Source organism: Mesocricetus auratus, unplaced genomic scaffold (assembly GCF_017639785.1).
Source record: "Mesocricetus auratus isolate SY011 unplaced genomic scaffold, BCM_Maur_2.0 Super-Scaffold_100026, whole genome shotgun sequence".
Classification (NCBI taxonomy): domain Eukaryota; kingdom Metazoa; phylum Chordata; class Mammalia; order Rodentia; family Cricetidae; genus Mesocricetus; species Mesocricetus auratus.
In genome coordinates this window covers 4967647-4989099 of record NW_024429207.1, presented here as the reverse complement: position 1 = coordinate 4989099, position 21453 = coordinate 4967647, and the positions used below count along the sequence as shown (strand labels likewise).

Sequence of the window (21453 nt, the reverse complement as noted above, 5' to 3'; positions counted from 1 at the left end):
TTACAAACTGGAAAATGTTTTAATGGCATTTTGAGAACAGCAACAACAAAACATATTCCAATAGCCAAAACATGTAAGCCAATATCTAAATTGACTATCTAATTCTATAAGCCCTGTGGTAGCTAAAAGTGGAAATACTGGCAGTCACAAAATATTGAGAAAAGGGGCACAAGTGAGTTTTACATAAGAGCATGCAAATAAAAACATAAGGGCATTTTAGAAAGCAATTTGATATTTTCATAAAAGTAAACACATACTTAGTATGTGAACTCCAGGAGAAAACATACGACAGGCAAACTCTACTTTGTAGATATTTGCCCAAGATGAATGAAATCTATGACCATACAACACCTGTGTTTTAATACTTACAGCACATGTATTCCAAAACAAACAAACAAACAATCACTGAATCACAACTAAAAAAGTATGTTTTTGGTAAATACCTCAATATAGAGCATATTATCATTCAATGAAATATTGTTTAAGGATACAAAAGTCATAGAAGCACACATGCACAACAGAGAATGAAAACTCCTCTGAAGCTACAATTGTATCTGAGCAACCCATTGGGGAAGTAGGTATGTGTACCACAGGTGACTGTAAGGTGTCAAAGTAAGGCTAGCCAGAGAGAGAATATTGGCAGTGTGTGGGTCAGTGCCAAGTGTCACCATGTGTTTTTTGTTTGTAAAGAATTTATTTATGTAATTATTTTAGTGTGTTTGTCTGTGTGTTTGGGTACCTGGTTCCAACTATGCAGGTAGAGAACATCTGTGTCCTTTTGTATCACTCTCTGAATTTCCTTTGGAAGCAGGGTCTCTCCCTCAACCTGGTTGTTTGCAGTTCTCCTAGGCTGGAAGTCTGAAAGCCCCAATGATGCTCCTGTCTCCACTCCCCTGTGAGGCCACCTGACTTGTTATATGGATACTGTCACCCACACTCTGGACTTAATGAATGTCAAAAGTAAGCACTCCTAACCTCCAAGTCAGCTCTCTAAACCCTGTGCATGTACTAGTTTGTTATTTTGTTTTCACAAATAGGATTTCTTTCTTACTTCAAATATCTCTTTCTTTCTTTTTCACATTGACTTATATAGCATGTGTCTTGGGTTATAGAGAAGGGCATGCATGTCACATGTCACATTGTGCATATGGAGATCTGAGGAAAACATCCTGGAGTCAGTTCTCCCTTCCACCTTGTGGGTACCAGGGACAGAACTCAAGTTGTCAGGCTTGAGCCATTCACTAACCCACAGATTAAAATTCTTCTGGCAATACAGGAGGTTTTCTCAAGCAGTTATAGTAATAAATTGTGTCTTTCATGATAACATTATAATAATGTGGTATTTGGGGAGATATTGGGTAAAATGTACAAATTATGACCTAAAGGGCAAGATGTCAGAAAACAAAATTGACTATTGAAATGAAAAATCTCATTTACAAATCATTTTATCTTTGTACCTCTTATTGAGCAGTAATGTTTTATCTTGTAGAACAATTTAGGATGTGTTATTTCAGTTTCTTTGTGGAATAATGAATAGAATATGTTGCTTAGACCTCAAACTGGCATTGTATCTGAAGATAAAGATGTTCAAGATTAGAAAGCTATTATTCTTTTTTATATACCAATGGTTTACTGTTCAGTAGGATTTATTTTAAGTTACTTTACAACATGAACTTCACTATTTCTTTCATGTTTTCTTTAACACATAGGTATGTAGAGCTAAAGATACAATGACTAGGTATATTTATTCTCAAATGGCATGCAGTCTTAATAGGAGCACTAAATAAAATTATATACTGAAATTCATGCTTAGAATCTTGCATTTATTATGTGAATCAGTACTGGCATGTATACCTTTGCAGGAACCAATAGCTTTCTACTTAGACCTAACATCTGCACAACAAGGGAAATCATGCCTACTACAGGAAATCTAGCCCACTGCCCAGGGCTAGTGAAGTAACACATATTTGAGAAGCTATGAATACTACTTTACTAAATGAACATAATCCTGCACCATAACCTAAATATTTGGTCTTATACCTATACATGATTATAGTCCTCACCCTCATCAAGGAAAACTTCTCTTTACAACAGAGTTGGTGTACAGAGACCATTATAGAATACCACAACCAATCAAAATGCAGTTTTGGAGCTCATTACGAATAGATACATCTAAGATGCAACCCTTGCATCCAAGACTCAAAAAACATTTCAGAAAAGGGGACAGAACAATTGTAAGAGCCAGATGATGAGGGAGTTTGCTGTGAGACTATATGACCTAGGAATGCCAGAGTTACATTCATGAAGTTACTGTGCCAGGAGTGCTTAAACATGAGTTGAACAGGAACAACTGAATAGACATGCTAGCATGGGCATGGAAAACTTTGATATCTTAATTGTAGACAAAGAACAATAGTCAACTAAAGAATTCTGACGGCATGTTCCAGGCTTCTCCAGGAAGAACACACCAGTTGATTATCCAATACCAAATGGCCAGCTCTGATAACACATATACAAGGAACATTATTCAGACTGAGCAGACTGTATTTAATATTTAGGAGTCTGTGTGTAAATACATACAATGAAATTATATGTAGCAACCATTAATGAAAAAAGAGGCCAAGATTATGAAAGAGCACAAGGGGCGGGTACAGGGGAGGGGTTGGAGGAATCAAATGTAAGATGAAAATGATGTATTTATAATCACAAAAAACAAATTAAATAATTTAACTGAGGTGTTGAGTTGTCTCATTATGATATCTGTGGAGGGTATTAAAATAAGAGAGTAACATCTTAAATCTAAGGGATGTTTCTTCCTTTCAAAACCTTACATTGGATTGTTTTCTTTATAATTGAACATTTTTAAACAACTGATTTCTTTATTTTCTATCTAACTCCTGTGTCACATAGAGAATATCTACCATGCCATCCAGTAGGAAGAAACATGATGAAAATGGAATAAGGAAGCCCTGGTAAGTCAGTTTTTTATAAATTATGTCCTTAAAGATAAACCCTGCATGTGGTTCAAAATGTATTGATTAGTAACAACTGTTTCTGTAATGCCCATTCTTTTGAATGTCCTCTGAAATGACAGGGTCTATTCAAGAGCCCCATACAAGAACTGACTACCAAGAAGGACGCAGTATAAAGGTGTTGGCCAAAACTTCCAAAGTAAATGGTAATTTTAAACTCACAGGAAACTTATTGATGTCCGTGTTTGCACCTCTTCCTTTGATCTGTATCATTCATAAGATGCTTGACAAAGGGATTATTATGTGACTGACTTAAAGTGCCTCTCCAGCCCTTTGCCATTAGCCATTCTGCATGCAAATACTGAGAAATTAAATATGAGCAGAAAGCATTTTGAAAAACTAGTTGCATTATTTTAAAACCTGAGCTCTTTTTCTTTTGAAAAGATAAACTCTAAATAAACTCTCTCCAAGATTTTAAAATCGCTATCTCTTGTCTTTGGTTGTCCCATCACCATTCAAGCTGTTAGCAACTCCAATACCTTTCGGATTCCTGTATGGATGTCATATATAAGATATAAATTTGTTACTGTACAATATATACAAACAAAAGATGAAATGTCCTCCGCAAAGAAGTGAGCTATGTGTATTATACTTCTCAAATGTCTGCCACTCGGGAGAGTTCCGAGAGAAATTTCTAACTAATTCCAAGAATATACTGTCATAATGTTGCAATATGATGTTGAAATCCTAAAAATTCATGATGTTATTTTTCCAAAATATTTTATACAGAAAAATAGACAATATGCTTTAAACAATTTAAGAGGCAGGCAGATCTCTGTGAATTCAAGGCCATGGTTTAAACAGTTTAAATCCTATTCTGAGACCTTATAGCTTCCAAACAATATTAGTTAGCAACAATCGCCAATAAAATTGAATATTTGATCTCAATACTAGCATAATTTGCCTATCCTACATTTCAATTCTTACTGAATTCAAGTTTACCACGATAGAAGCATTGCTCTTATACTCCTGACTCCTGATGTGTCAGTCTAAGATCCCGCCAACAGAAATGACAAATTTTGACAAAGTTTGCATTAGCAGCCTGATTTTCCCCAGAATTCATAAATCATTTGTTCATTCTTTGCTCCTAAACTCTTAACTACTTCATCTCCACTATGTCAACATCAGAACAAATGGCTTAAGAACTCTCAGTGAATAGGCTAATGGTTCAGGCCCCTCTAGACAATCCAAAAATTGATTGAGATTTCATATGTCAGCGATCATAGTGTGTGCTTTGTCATTTCACAGAATCCAGCCTCAGTTCTGTTATTTGATACTTAGCTACAGATCTGAAAGTTCAAAATCTACTTAATTCAGTGTTTTCCCCATATAAAATCTCAGAATAGTAAACAAATCACTAACATGAGATATGCAGCATCCAGATGCATTTTCAATATAGAGATAGCATCAGTGAAAGCTTCCTGGCTTCCAATTTGTCTAATGTTATAACACTGTTATTATTGCTGGATATGCCCCATTCTAAAATATCGTTTATTATTTAGTTTATTTTATAACAAGCTGTATATATATACATATATAAATATACACATGCTTGTGCATGTATATTTTTGTATCTATAAGTTAAGCCCATTACTTTCAGACTTTTGAGATGTTTGTGAAGTTTTAAAAACTCCAATTTACATTTTTCAAGAATTCCATTGTCTTTTATCTCTTACTGCTTCCTCACATTAGATTAGCACTGATGATATTTATATGATATGCAAGTAGCTAGATATTACTTAAGTGTAATTTTAAATGCTGAAGTTTTGCTCATTAGGATACCATTAGGAATAGCAATTTAAAAGGTGATTCGTTTAAATAATAATCCAATGATCAAACATTGAAATGTTAGGCCTTTTAAATTGATGTGGAATTTTTCAGATATGTCTTTCTATATGGTCTCTTCCTTTTCATGTCAACCCATCCATCACAGGCTGTATCACTAACGGGAACCTGGCTGCATCATTTCCTATCTAAGGCCACACAGGGTTTTCACTGTACTTAGATGGGATGTCAGATTTCTTTCACTGGGTCATCAGAACCTCTTGTGCCTTTCTCTTCCCTCTTGCACTGGTACAATCCAGATTCATTCTCTTCTCTACTCGTTCTGGATGTTTCAGTCACCACACTGTGTGCCTTTTACTTCCCCAATCATGCCAGCTAGTCCTGTATTCAGGAAATTGTCCATGCAGGTTTTCTCTCTAAATTCAAATGCTGCTTTCACTGAATCTCAAACTCTACATTATCATCTCCTCTTCACCTATATGATATTGAGAACTTTCCTTGTTACATCTAAGCTTTGGGGATATTTGTGGTATACTTCTTCAAACACTCAGAGGAACGTGCAATGAAAGCACAGTGTAGGTGCAAACTTCAGGACTCCTAACACCTACCAACAAGATTCCTGGCACATAAATATTTGTTAAGGAGAAGAGTGGTGCTTACATTAAACTTCCTTAACTAAAGACTAAGATTACTTTTCTCATGCATTCCCGTTTTGCCATTATTCACATTAATTACAGCTTGCAACTAAAAATTATTACAGTGATGGATCCAAAGTGGTATTTTTCTTCCTTCCCAGTGTTACCACATATTATAGCAATGTTTGCTATAGAACTGTGCCTCTAAACTTCAAAATGAAGATCTAAGTAAGAAGTGCACTTTGATGTTTCCTCCACTTTCTAATAAGGGATGTCAAAACATAAAATGAAGCTTAAATGATAATAGAAGAATATGAGAAGTTGTGTCCCTGAAGAAGGTCCATCTCATTCTGAACTGGATATTCAAAATCTGAGATTGATAAAGTGATTGTACCTCACCTGCCCTTATCCACATAGTAACACACTCATATTCGGTAGAAAACAAAAATCATTAGTGAAAGGATACATTCTATAAATTTTCTAGGTGTCATGTGTGTTTTGTGTTTTAAGATTTTTCTATGTTTAGAAAGAAAACTGTTGTGTGCCTTCAAGTGTTATTTAGTCTCTGAAAAATGCATGTTTCTCAGATAACTAAGTAAAAAGATGCTGTCATAAATACTAAGACTCCTTGTATTGACTCATGAGGACGTTCATATAAAGGAAGCAAAAACCTGAGCTTAAACAGGCAGTTGGCAGAGGATCCTGTGGATGTCTATGCCTTGAAAGGTTAAGCTTTGTCTATACTAAGAAGTCTCATATACTATTAACTTATTTATGCATTCTCTAATCAAACCTAATCATTTAAAGGCAATATTTCCCTTACTTGATGCTAATTTGATGACTCATTTGACTTAAAATGAAGAATGAACCATTCCACTTTTTATCTAATACATTGACTGTAAATGTACACATTGCTTTATTCACTAAACAATCCCCACCTCATTACTGAAACACTGTAGAACTTGATTTCAGCAGTGGAAAAAAATGTGAAGGCTTTACTTTCCTCATCAAAGGTCTAAAGAGATGGCCTAACAGGTAGGAAACACATATTTCCCTTTTGGAGACTTGGGTCTCAAAACCTAGGTTGAGTAGGTAACAATTGGGTAGTTATCAGTTGACTGTGATTCCAATCCCACATGTCTAGAGGGTCTTACATTCTCCTTTGCTTCTGTAGGTACCCATACTCGTGTGTACATTGCTCCCTACACACACATACACAAAATTAGAAGCATAAAATGAATCTTTATGAAAGGACATGTGAAATGAACCTCCTCTTCCTTCACTATGTGGTTTTCCCTACTTTGGATATTTTTTTACTGACACCTGCTTTTCCTCTGATAATTTTATACCACATTTCTTTTCCCTTCCTTTTTGAAATGATTAGGCTGCCTGCAGTACTTGTTTCTAAAACTCAAATCAATTCTCCAGTTATTAGTTTGGCTCAACCCACCAGCAATATTGAAAGTGACATTCACAGTATTTCTTCAAGACGATAGTGAACCTGAACTCCATGCTTCTGCCAAAGCACTCCTGTTCCTGATTTCATGATGGTATTTTTAGTTTCTAGTAATTTGGGAAAAGGTGATAGGTGACGAATCAGAAATAAAGTGGAACAATATGGTACCCAGCTCCATCTATATATATATAACACCTAGAAAATGTATAGAAAAGTGTATTTCCATTCCAATAACACCTGTGACATTTAGACAGTCTATAGAATTTCTGCTCTGAGTCTTTGCCTCTATCATATGCAGGAACTAGCTTTCTCTAAATATAGTCAGAGACCTGAAACTAGTCAGACACTCAGAGAGTATATGGTGCAGTAAATCATAAGTTTGTGTGCATTTACACCCTTTATAAATGGGTTAATGAAACCAGTGTCATATGTGGAAACACTTAGAAACCTCATACCAAGAAACACAGTGGCAACTTGAACTACAAGAAACTTTACAATATACTCATGATCTTTGTGTCCAACAATATTCCACCAATAAAAGTTATATTTGCACAATTTACATATCATATTTTCTGGGATACACTTCCTTTTATGTAGTTGGAGACAATGTGCTCATTAACACAGCATATATCCCTGATTTACATTTAACTATCTTGCTAGCAAACGACAGATTTTCATTCACACAGTTCTTCACATACGTCTTCTTGATTTTTCTTCCAGCAACATTTTATCTTTCCTGTTTAAGAGGCAAAGCTATTTTACATTTTATACCTTTTCTATGTAAATTACTAGTAAATAAGTAAAGGGACTTAAAACCCTTGGCAACTGGCCCCTTGGTAATATCTATATTTAAATAATTCAAAAATAAACATTATGATCATTTTTAAAAGTACTGAATGTCCCCCTCCTTCTCCTCCTATGTCTCTCTTTCATTCTGAATTTTCAGTTGTAACATTATACACATGCTCAAAACAAGATAAAGTGAGGTTATCAGTTCATTTCTATAAGGAGAGTGGTTGCAGGCAAGGTATAGAACAACTGAAAAGAAAAGAGGTAATATGTTGACAGTTCCTGTTGAAACAAACGACATGATTGACTGGAAAATCCAATAAAAAGTTCACCCAGAAGACAAAGCTATCAAAGCACCTGCCCACACACAGACACTCACCTCTGCAAGTTCTTCTCTGGAGGTCACTGCAGAGCTCCAGGGTAGACTGGCTGCCAGCAAACTAAGGGAGGTTTGCCTCAGTCTGCTGGTCTGCCTCAGGTGGAGAATGGTGGTCACGTGGTTGCTTAGCCTAGGGTGTACCTTTTAGGTAACAGATTTTCACCTGGAGAGAGAAAAGCATGTCTTACATAGGAGCCAATACTTCAATATCTTGCTCAAGAATAATGCACAAATAAAAATTAAAGGGTTATGGCAATTCTTATGTTTCTGTATCATAATTTTCTGAGGTTTGAAGGTTTTTTTGTGAAATATATATGTGCATTTGTAGTTTTATACATTTTCACTGAATATAAAGGTAACACACTGAAAACATATGTTTGGTGGTGGTTAAGTAGTAAAATCATTAAGGCTCTGTTACTCATCTTGTTGGCATTGGAATGAATCTTGTTAGGATATCTAAGTTGTACTTTTGGGGTCTAATGGAAAGATGTATTGGTATGCATCTAACCTGCTCACTTTATAATAGTACATTAAAGATTCAGGAAAAAATAAAAATAAATTCAGCATAGCACAAAGGATTTGCCTCTTAAAATCCTTTACTCTAATAAGAGTAAGAGTAAGTGGCAATCATACTCCACCTCACCAGAGAAGTCTCCTTTTCTCTTGTATTCCATCCATGGATACCCCATTGGTACAATGGTTTGGGCTACCTCTGCCCTCTCCTCCAACACAAGGGAGACAAAATGAGTTGTCTGATTGCCTGATGAGTTTCCATAAAATGTGAGTGATTCTAGGAATATTCTGTGTGTGTGTGTGTGTGTGTGTGCGTGCGTGCATGCGCGTGTGTGTGCATGTGTGTGTGTGTGTGCATATGTGTGTTGTGTACATGCATGCTTACTCGCACATGTACACATGTGTTTAGGTGCTAGTGTTTATGAGGGAATGTGGACTGATCAGATATTAACCATAAGAACACATCTTCAATTGCTTCTCTACCTTATTTTTTGACTTTGGGGCTGTCATTGAACCTTGAGCTTGCCCTTTTGTATACAATGGCTGGCCAGCATGATGCCAGGATCTGTCTTTCTTCACACCATTACTTGTACTGTGTTCAGAGATGCATGCCATGAACTATGCAGAATTTTACACGGGCTCTGGGTATCATAACTCACGTCCTCAAGCTTGACCAATAAGCACTTTTCTCATTGAGGTCCTAAAACCTTGTTTTTTGCATAGCCACATTTAGATATTAGTGGAGGGTTTATGTACATATGGATATACATTGTTAGCCAGCTCCTAATATTATATTGTATGTTTTGATGCGTGCACACATTAATGGGTCATCATTTGTAGTTACTAATTATATACATTGATTTAAATACACATAATTGCCTTGCTATTAAAACATTCAAACTCTTTTCTTCTAGGTATTTTGAAATATACAAAATTACTGGCTACAATCACCTTGCTTTGACATAGAACTCAGACTTTATTACTGTTTTTTGTTTGTTTGTTTGTTTTTCAAAATAGGGTTTCTCTGTGTAGCTTTGGAGCATATCCTGGCATTTGCTCTGTTGACCAGGCTGGCCTCGAACTCACAGAGACCCACCTGCCTATGACTCCCGAGTGCTAGGATAAAAGGCATGCACCACCAACACCTGACTAAATTTTTTACTGTTTTCTGTAACGTCTTATCTGTTTTCCAACTTCTTTGCCCTTCATCCTTTTATAACTTGGGTTTTTAGTCGATCATGAAAAAAAACCAATTTTCCTGAAACTTATGAGAGGCACTGCAGCTCCTCAATGTAGCCCTCCTTTCCCTTTAAATATTGGAAACTAATACTCTGTAATAAAAAAGCACAAAAGAGTAACTAGATCTGGGCCAGATGAGAGGTCTCAGTGAGCACAGTGCTTTCCATGCAAGTGTGAGAAACAAAGTTCAATGACCAGAACTCATGTAAAAGGCCAGACATGGTGGCAAACTCTTCTAATCCCAGTTGAGGGTAAATTGAGGTAGGTTATACTTGTGACTTAATGGCTAGCCAGCTGATCCAAATTGGCAAGCCCAGGACCCAGAGATAGAGACCCTATCTCAGAAAAATTATTGGTGGGTGGTGTCTTAAGAAAAATGAAACCCAGGGTTGTCCCTTGTCTTTTACACTCACATTTAATTACATAAATTTGCACATACCCATACCTATATGTAACTGCACACATGTAGGAAAATGTTCCTACCCATACACAACTCAACAACAACAAATACGATAATTGCATCAATAAAAATATTAGTTTCTTCTAAGTCATACAAAGGTTTAACATATACAATGTGTGGGTGGCTGGGTGAGAGGGGGGGACTTGAACTAGTTTTGGGGAATCCAGCATGGGACTGATCAAGACCCCCTGAATGTGAGTGTCAGTGAGGAGGCCTAGGTAATCTATTGAGCCTTGGGCAGCAGATCAGTACCCATCCTGAGTATACACACGGACTTTGGACTCCCATCCAACAATGTGAGGTGCACTCTCACCCTGAACTCTTGGGGAAGGGTCTAGGCCCTGCCCTATATGAAATGACAGACTATGGACACCCCCATGGAGGGCCTCACCCTCCCTGGGGGAATGAGGGGATAACGGGGGGGGGGTTGGGGGGAGGGCACGGGAGGAGGGGAGGGAAAGGGAGAGTGACCTGGAACTGACTTGTGAAGCAACTTTGTTTCTTATCTAAATTTAAACTGAAAAATAAATAAAAAAAATAAAAAAATATTTTCCTAATATATGTACATGTACATAGACAAAAAGCATCTCACTGTTCTTTACTACCAAAGTGTGAATTCTTGGGAAGATTGCTGCTCTCAGTCTTAGTGTGGCAATGAAATATTTGGGCTTTCATGTCATTTTCTTTTTTAGAGTTTGGGTACATTGCCAGTCTTTAATGAAGATCATAGCTAAATAAATGACTCAACAGTCAACCTCCTGGTAATGGTTGTATTTAGCTTTTAGGGTAATCGTAACATCACTGTGGTATTAGTAATCTCATCAACTTTTTGGTTAGGGATGGATAAATAACTAGCTTTTAGTATGTAAATTACCAACAAAAACGTTTTGCAGAAAATGGGTCAGGTTAGAGATGTAAATGAGGCCTAAAATGTCTCATTAGGTTTTGAATTGCCTTTTTTTTTTCCTCAAGCATTATAAATCTTGTGAGCTTTTGGGGTAATTTTCTTGCTTGAATAAGTTAGTAAGGTCTTTTCCAATAATAAATGAACAAAAATACCTCTAAAACTAATTCTGCTTGAAAAGACAGAACAAATTGAATGTTGAAGTATCATTTATTAGAAAGTTGCCCAATATTTCTGTTTCCTTGTAGTTTTAGATAATAAGGTGCCCAGGGCACGGGTAAAGATGCACAGATTTCACCTCCCATCCCAGTGCTCAGGTAGGAAGAGAAATCCCTATCAATGAGTCCTGTCTAAAGTCAGTTGTTCATTTGAAGTGTGCTTATCAGACACGGGTAGTGTTCATCAAGGGTAGAGTATGAATCTTATCTTTGGTGAAGAGGTGGATCATCTTCACCAAAGACTGTGAAGAATGTTTCTTTGGTTGTGTTCTATGAGAGCCCATCTACATTGCTCATTACCAAACTGTGTGTCAAGAACAAATGCGAAGTACAGTTGTGGTTTCCCTAACAGTAGAGGTCTTGGGTCAGTGTACTCTGTGAAGTGATAACCATGGATGTGGAAACCAGGTGACTCTGTTTTAGATCTGAGACAGTGACGAAATAGTGCCATACCACGGAGTGAGACAGTCAGGAGGCAGTTCAACACATCTTATTTAACCATGTTAGTTTCTACTCCACAGACTCCTAATTTACAGCAGCCTAAATTAGCCTTTTGTGACAAAACATGAAGTGTTAGTTGGGTATGTGCATATCTATCACAGCATTGCCAATGTTTAGGACAGTTTAACATATCAAACTCATGACAGGGGGCTGAATTTGTTACTGCAAAAGCTGCAAAAGTGAAATAGTAAATATGCAATTACAGCAACTACCTATATTTGACGAGCTTCAAGATATCTAAAAGGGAAATCAATAGACCTGCTGTCATCATTTGGTTTCTTTTTGTGTAGGAGCCAATTGAGGTTAAAAAGTCCATGACCATGAAATTGCATTAGGAGAATTTTCATTTGTATCATCGGGTATGGTCAGTACTACTACATGGACTCTCAAGAAAACCAGCTCTGAAATGCTAACGGCAGTGATTGTCCAATTCTCCATACATCTACTTTCATATTTCCCCAAAGTAAGCCTTATAATTGATCTTTACAAAAGAAGTGTGGTGGCTTGAATAAGAATGGTCACCACAGGCTCATATTTTGGAATGGTTGCTCATTATGGAGTAGTACAATTTAAGAGGGATTAAGAGGTGTGATCTTAGGGTAGTTGAGGCCTGGTGAAAGGAAGTGTGACAGTAGGGGTGGGCTTTCAGGTTTCCAAAAGCCAAAGCCATTACCAATCTTCTTCCTTCTGCCTGAAGATCTGGAAACAGAACTCTCAGCTACTTCTCCAGCACCAGGTCTGCCTGAATGCCACCATGCTCCCCATCACGAAAACTAAACCTCTGAAGCTGGAAGGAAGAAGCCATCTAAATGCTTTATGTTATAAGAGTTGCCATGGTCATGGTGTCTGTTCACAGCAATGGAACATCAACTAAGAAAAGTTCTGTTTATTTTTTTAAGCAATCCAAATTTATAACAAGTTCTTATACATGAGATTTTACTCCTTTATTATTTCACACAGGAAGAAAATATAGGAGACAACATTATTCACAAAGTCATTTGTATTGCCTACTAAGTTTTTATAGATAAATAAGAGGTATTCCCATGTATTTTAGGAAAGGATAAGGGGGGATTTGACAAAAGACACTAAGGATGTTCAGAGCCATCTCAGTGAGTAAATCAAGAGAGCTCCTCAGATGTTCTTAGCTGTATCCGGGCATGTACTTTGATGGAAGACAGTTACTTCAGTAGACAGGACAAATAATTTGAGAATGAAGTGTGTATTCTGACATGTATTTATGTGGTCTATATGCCATCATGTCACCTTTTATTCTCCTCCTACTAAAATCATAATGTTGACCTCCTTAAATCTCACACAAATTTACTTCTCACCCCTGAGACCTCAGAGTACTTTTTACAATTTTTATGATAGTTCCATGATTCAGATGATCTGGAAAACTCTCACTATCTTGTCAGGATCTTCATTCAACATTCGAATGTCTAGGCATCAAGGGAGCAAGCAGCATAGCCGCTGATTATCTTCCTTATATGCTCTGACTTCCCTCTCTTTCATAAATGCAGAAGAGTCCAGTAATTATTTGTGCAATTCACTACAATTCCAGGCATCCCTTTTACCCTTCAAACATTCACACAGTATCATTGGTTATTAGGCTCGTTCTGTAAATAAGGATAATAAGACAAGATAATGTAGATTCACTAATCAAGATTATGTCCTATAAGGTGGTATTAGAATGAATTTTGGTGAAACGATTCCAAACTCAGTGCTTTGTCATACAGGATATGCACAGAGACTCTGCAAAACCCATGTTCTTTAACCAGTCTGGCTTTCAGCATTTGTTTTCCTGGCACATTGGGAATGCGTCCTTGCCATTGGTTATTAGTCACTGAGCTTCACATGGAGACCCTGCATTATATCTGACTCTTTCTCAGTATACACAGCATCAGGTATATCAAAAAAATCTGTGCTAAAATCTCAATGCATACTGTTATCAAGGGGGGATATATACATAGGAATGTCTTTCCCTGTCTTCCTTAGTTTAGGTCTTCAAATTGAACCCCAGGCCATTATTACTGTTCATGTTATAGTTTGAATATGAAATGTCCCCTGTACAGTCTTGTGTCTGAACACTTTGATTCAGCTGTTAATGATACTTTGTGAAGTAGCAGACCCTTTGTGACATCATAGACTGGGATAGGCTGGCCTTGAGTGTGAGCCTGCTACTGGTCCTGTCTCTGCTTCCTGGTGTACCAAATGTGAACCTGTTGCCTCCTTTGCCTACCACCAGAACTCTTTGTTGTCACAATGGGCTGAAATCATCTACCAACAGAAGTGTTCCCTAACTTGATTCCTTTCATTGTATAGTCACAGTGACATGAGAGTGACCAATATAATTAGGAAATAAGACTTATCTTTTCTGTCATTCATTTATCATTTAGGCACATAGGTAGCCCAGTCATACAGTCGCTCAGATCCTATCTGCTCATGGGTTGGAAGAACTATCTCCATCATGCTGCCTGAGCAGCCCCGTGCTCAGATTTCAGGGTCTGACCCATTTTCTGCTCTGTAATTACAAGTGCTGTCATTCATAAAACTAAATATCTACATTTAAAAGAAAACAGTAAAATGCCCACCTTCCTGGCGTGTGTTCATTGCCAGGATTGTGACAGAAATCTTATTTTTAAAACACATACTCATTTACTTGCGTGCATATGTATGCTACTTAGTGGATACATGTGCTCTTGTGCAGTCAGGAGCCTGCAGAGGTCAGAAGGGGGCATCAGACTCCTTGGAACTGGAGTTACAGGCAGCTATTAGGTATCGCGTGGGTACAGGGAAATGAACACAGGTTCTCTGCATGAAAATTAAATATTCTTAACTGCCCCACCATTTCTCTAGTCCTACAACCCAAATCTTATTTTAGTAGTATTCCTGCGCACATTTCTCCTCATTTATCATTGTAGATCATGGCAGGGTGATGGAGGACATCAGCGGTAGATCTGACATATGTCTAAGGCTGTTCCATTTTCAGAATGACCCAGTTTAATTTTATTTCTCAGTAGAAACACTTATGTGAATGTATATCTAAATTATTTTCCAGGGGTCTTTTAATTTTCCTTAAAAATACTAATACTTTAGCTATATTATTAGTTTAATTGCACTGAACTTTTCCTTTCCTAGGATTTAAAATCCAATCTCATGCCAAGTGGCACCTTACTGTGATAGGTTTGCCTTATAGTTCTCATCTCTTAGATTTCAGGAAATGGGGGATAAATGGTCAGGATAATTCCTGGGAGCTAAGTCAGTCAGTTAACGCAGGAAGAAAATGTGGGACACAACTGGACAGGACAATAGATGCTTTGATTTTCTCCATTTAAGTTTATGACATGGGTTAAATGATTTAATTTCTCCCAAAGTCAGGTCCTTCATCTAAAAAATAGGCTCTTAGACTTGTTATCCCTAAGGTGTCTGCTAATTTGAATGTCCCACTGTAGGGGATTCCTATTACCACAAGGGACTGGAGATTGTTAATTGCTTCAGACATGTCCACAGACAAATTTGGTTGCTTGGGACTGAGAATGCTTGTGGCTACCATTTTGTTGTTGTTTGCTTTGTTTCCTATCGTGGTGTTTTAAACGTTATTTCATTTAATGTTTGTCTCCCGTATCAGGATAACTATATTTGCTACCCAAATAGAGAGAAAAACAAAACAAAACAAAAATCAAGCCATGGACTACATAAACACACTGTAGGTCTGACAGTGTGGTGTTAGGCTTTCGGCAAAGAAATATCCCCAATTTACATGGCAGCACAATTTTGCTGAGAGAACAAACTGAATCATCCACATTTCCTGGTACCCAAAAATGGTTTTCATTGCCTTGCTCATTTTAGTGAGAGAAGTTCAGGGTAATCCTTTTGGCAGGCAGTGGTGCCACATGTCTTTAATTGCTGCACTTGAGAGGCAGAGACAGGCAGGTCTCTGTGAGTGTGAGGCCATCCTGGTCTACAAAGCAAGTTCTAGGACAGGATCCAAGCTACAGAGAAACACTGTCTCAAAAAGCAACAACAACAAAAAAGAGTAATTGTTTTTTAAGCTATTTAGTGTGATATATATGTGTGTTTGCAAGTGCTACAATGAGTTGTTAAGTTTACTTTTTATATTTTGGAGTTATAAATCAATTTTAAATTTAACTTTAGTGCAAAAAAATCCGTGAGTCCAAAAATAGTTTAAATTTTGTCTAAAAAAAGTAATATGCTAAGCCTTTTGGTTATTACCTTTCACACTACATTATACTTATTTATGTTCAATTGCTATACATTTTAAAACATATTTTGATATTTATGACTGTATTTTTCAAACTGAACAATTATGAGTGCCATAGATTGGAGTAAAATATGCCATAAATTACCCATATAAATTTTTTATTGTTAAATTTTTATTTGTACAATACATTCTTTTCCTAATAGTATGTTTTCTGGTATAAGTCAAAGTTGGAAAATCATTAAATAAGCAGAGATGCATTCATGATGATCTTCTGACCATGATGATGATTTATGATGATTCTGCTTTTTAAAAACAGATATATTCTTCTTTTACATGTTACTGAAACCTCAAAGACTATAGGTACACTTGTATACTATCCAAGATTATAGATATACTTGTATACTATCTGTCCCAACATGACTCAGATTATGAGACTCTCTGTAGGTGAGAATGAATGAGATGAGTGAGCGCAGACACACACACACACACACACACACAGAGAGAGAGAGACAGAGAGACAGAGAGACAGAGAGACAGAGAGGGAGAGAGAGACAGAGACAGAGACAGAGAGATAGATGGAGAAATTGAGTCCTTGGAAGCATTATAAAGTTACAGTGAATAAAAGAAATTCTTGAGTGTGACTTTAACAAGCAAAGAACTGAGAATTCACCATGTGCATTAGGCTGGAAAAGTCCAAACAGACTAAACTCCAAACTACCTTTTCACTAGAAGCAAAGTTTTCTCTAAAGAGCTTACCAAAATTTTAGTTCCTTTCCCTAAAGCTCTGATCATAGAATATAATAGGAAACAGGGGTGAGGAAAGGAGGGAAGGAGAGAGGGGAAGAAGGTGCCTTCTTTCTGGATATGAATTTATAGAAACAGATATAATTCGTGTCCCGACAACAGGACTGGCTTTTACCACAATGAATTACATGTGAATATATACCAATTCTACAACCTAACAATACATTACTAGATTTTAAATGTTTCCTATGAGTGATGCTACCCTTAATTGTATTCTTCATTAATTTGGGTAATGTTTGTCCCATTATCTAGTCAAGTTTCAAAGAGGCATCAGGTTTCACCAAATCCCTTTTCATAAAACATATATTGCTTCATCTGCTAAACAAATACATAGACAAACAACACTTTCTCTTGTAATTTATGTATTGCAGAGATGTAATCCATGTCTTCAAAATGCCTTTATCTACTCCTTCATCAAATGATTTTATTGAATTTTTTTCAGTTATGAGAACGAATGTCTAAGCTACAAAGTGGAAAAAACACTAGCTAACAATATTTTAAATTATTTTCCCTTGAGGATGTGTTATGAAGTGAGAGAAGTGATTATATACACATTAAATCTTCTAAAAATTAAAAATAAAACATATAAATGCCTCAAAGCACTAGATAGTGGTTGTTAGCCCATACGATATTTTCTACTTCAATATACTATATTAAAATAGTAAACTATTCATTGAAAAGGCTCATCCTATTTTGTACTTATTTTTTATTATTTTTAACTTAATTCCTGACCTTCTCTCTGCCTGATTATATAAGTTGCAAAAATTTTAGATTGAGTTTATTTCCTCCACCCCAGACAACAATCATATCTGACTGTGACCTGTATCATATCTCAAGGACGTGAAGACACTCATTCATAACACCTGTGCTCTGTGGAAGTCCATGCTGTGTAAGGCACTTTATGAAAAAACCAACACCAAACAGGACATTATGATGCTCAGACCATCAATGGATCTGAGCCTTGTGCAAGCTGAAAACACTGGTCCAACAGAAGGGAGAGGCATGCTTGGGACACTAATTCATACCCGATATGGTAAGTGGCAACCCTGAGCTTGTCACTAGCTTAGGTGGCAGTTTGCTTAACTGACACAATGCTAGCAACTACGAGGGAAGGCTTGCTGGGAGAAAGGGAGCTGATGGCTACTCTCTAAGGGAAGGGGAGAAAGAGAAAGTAAGGAAACTGAAAATAAATAATACAACACAGTTCCGATGTAAATTTGCCAAAGATGTCAGCAGGGAATGCAAACAGTACACAGAAGACCTTTGTTTCCAAACCTTATGTTTTGACATTTCAGATTCCTGTATAACTTCAAACCACCAGAGGCAACAGAGTGCGACAAAACTTCCTGAAAAGGAGCTTTTGATTTTTCCCTTAATGCATTGCAAGGAAGGTGATTTTTTTAAATTAATTTTTATAATACAAAGAAACAGCATAATAATAAAGTTCTTTGTTCTACTATTATAAAAATACTGAAGATACTGCCTATTTTTTTCAATTTGGAAAATTAGAAGGCTATAAACTTGAAAATGCCTCTAAGTGTGAGTTGGACACTGCTTGAAGGGGTCCAGCATCCTGTACTGGGGTGAGGGAGTACATATTACACACTTGGATAACTGTAACTTCATAGAATTCCAAGCAGCACATTCTTAAGGCATGAAAACATGTTTGAAGGATAATGCTAAGTGGCATGAGATATAGTTTCCAAAGACTGCACAATCAAGGATCTAAGAATAAAGAAACAAAATTCAGAAAACAACATGCTAAAAGTCTGTTTCCTCTTTGGTTGTAACAGAATTATGGGGGTGGGGGAGTGGGGAATAGATGGAAAGAAAGAATGAAAGAAAAAAGAAAAAACAGGAAGGAAATTAAATTTCTATTTTCACAGGCTAAATAATGTGTCGTACAATTTGCAATTAAAAATAAATTAGGCACAAAATCTGCAACAGATTGTTTTTAAACTTTCATTAAACCTCTTGAGTTATGCTGCTAGCTCCAATGTGCTAACAGAAATGCTAGGGTTGAAATGAGTTTCTGGCATATGAAATAAAACTGTGTCTTCAATCTAAAAAATTTAATTTACAGCTTAGCTGATTGGATGTAGCATTTGAACACCACTTTGGAGGTTGAAGAGCAACAAGAACCATAATCCGCTGAGTATCTTGATCACCACCATGCAAGCATGTAACTTACTTTGTGTTCAAGGGGAACCTTTATCCAGGATGCAAAGCTGGTGCAGAATTATAATCACATTCAAAAAGATTGCAAGCCTGTGGGTATTAAGTTTTTCACTCCCAAGCTTAGCCCGGATTTAAGCAACCTACTCTGGGAGCATACATTTGATCTGATAAGAGTACTCTGAGACCTTGAAGTTTATTTTTATTATAAGTTTTGCATTTGAGGTCTCAAACATTAGACCTTTTTATAGTGATAATCAAAAGCAGTTTTGTGCAAGCTCCAGCAACGACACTTCATAAGAGTGAGTGAGAGCGAGAGAGTTAGCGAGCAAGAGAGAGAGAGACAGAGAGAGAGAGAGAGAGAGAGAGAGAGAGAGAGAGAGAGAGAGAGAGAGAGAGAGAGAAGAGGCACAGACACAATGGTTTGCTGTCTGAAAGGAAATCGTGAAGGTCCAAAAACAACTTCTGATGTATTAGATGTTATTCCAGATTTCTTTGGTGTTTTTGTCTGAAAAAGATTTTTCAGATATTTCCCCTACTTGATTTAAATAACTTATTTAAATGACAGATGCCATCTGTATCAGAAAGCACTCAACACTTTTGCTGAACTTTTTCTGTTCTGATGAATCAGGGAGTTATTTCTGGAGCAGGTGCTGCTCACATACAGTCTCTAATATGTGATAAAAGAGTAGGCTGGAAAGAGAGAGCTCAGAATTCAGTTTCATATACTCTTTCACAAAATGATTACTAAACATTTCTGGAAGAAATCTGGTTGAAGAATAACACTAAATAATTATACCTAGGAAGTTCATGCAAAAGTCTTGAATCTAACACCTTATGTTCTTTTTAAAATCTTTAATATCTACTGGGTATTTGGGGAGTTATTTCTCTTGTACTTGGTTCATTATGAATGGAAAGTTAGGGGTTTATGATAACTTCATAAGATCTATCTTTTACTGTTATTTACCATTTTATTTTCCTTCTTTTTCCCCATCATTAAAATTCAAATTACAACTTTTTCATAATGTCCCAATAAAAATAGTTCTTTTCTTTCAGCTAAAATAAAGTAATATAGGTATTTTCCAGTCAAAGTTTTTATGAATAGAGGCTATGAAATGAGTATAATATCTTATTCTGAATCATGAGGTTTAAGTGTGACATGTTTAAGTGGTTTTTTTCCAACCATTTGTTTCTATCAATGTGAGTATGTGCCATACTCATTGTTTCTGTGTTTTGTAGCTTCATCTGCTTAGAGAGAAAATTGGGTATAATATAGTTAAAACCTGGAAAAGGGTTGGTTAGGTCTCTGCCGGAACACTGGTAAAATGTTTCTAAAAGGCAAGCAAGCTGAATGGAGTATGCAAGAGACCTGGGATTATTGTGACAATTCTCCAAGCCGGAGCTGGACAACCATGTTGCATAGCCAACCTAGTGAAGGTACAGCTTGGGAAATAGCCCGTTAGCTTTATGTATATATAACACAAGTTGGAAAGGGTCGGGTTTTAAATGAATGGTTAAGAACCACACATTGACTGGAAGACTTTCAGAAAGAATATTTAACAAATGTCCCTTGACGGAATCAAAATCAGCATACAAAAGAAGCACCTGCAAGTCTGCACTTCTTGTGGCAGTATCTTCAATAGCCAAGTTATAGCATTATACTGGTCCCCAGAAATAGTTGAAGGAATAAAGATAATGCAACGTGGTACCCATACAAAATGGTGTTTAATTTAGCATTAAGTATGTAACAAACCAGTTTCTGATGGATTTAAGTCATGCTTCACAAGGTGAAATCCATACCAGGTACTGTTACAGGGACATAAACCCATTCCTAGACATGATGTAGGTGCTATCCGAGAACCTGACACTATTATTTTGATAAACGGATATAGTATTAAATGGACTTTTATCATTATGCCTGTAGATAAGTGTCTCTCTCAACCCTCAACTGAGAACCTTCAATTTGCATTCTGTGATGATCGACACAGCGACATATGGTCCAGGAAATAAGAGATTTCAGAGGACTGATAGAACATGTATATCCCACCTTCTTTGCTCAAGCTTCAGGGATCACTACAGAAGATGGAGTGAAATGACTGAAGGGACGGAGGTTGGGGAATGACCACCAAACAGTGTCTTCTGGTCACAGTAGAGCAGTGCATAAAAACTCATACTGGTTACAAGACTGTACACAATCCTGTTTAAGACCACGTAACACCAAATCCCATCATGAAGGTGGGAGTTGATCACAGAATCTCATCCCTACCCAGTTTTCCCTATGAGTAAAGTGCTGGTGAGTTGACTATACTTTAGTGGAAGGCCACATATCCAAGAATATTTG

At 36.8% G+C, this 21453-nt stretch overlaps 1 protein-coding gene across 7 annotated transcripts in view; it reads right to left on the bottom strand.

Annotated features, from left to right (window-relative positions):
* Nucleotides 1-21453, bottom strand: part of Tenm3 (teneurin transmembrane protein 3) — a 1762555-nt gene that overhangs the window by 1237580 nt on the left and 503522 nt on the right. For all 7 annotated transcript variants that reach the window (XM_040731875.1, XM_040731879.1, XM_040731877.1 and 4 more), the window contains exon 2: nt 8077-8239. The gene's annotated coding sequence lies outside the window, so the exon portion shown is untranslated. The remainder of the gene's footprint in view (nt 1-8076; nt 8240-21453) is intronic.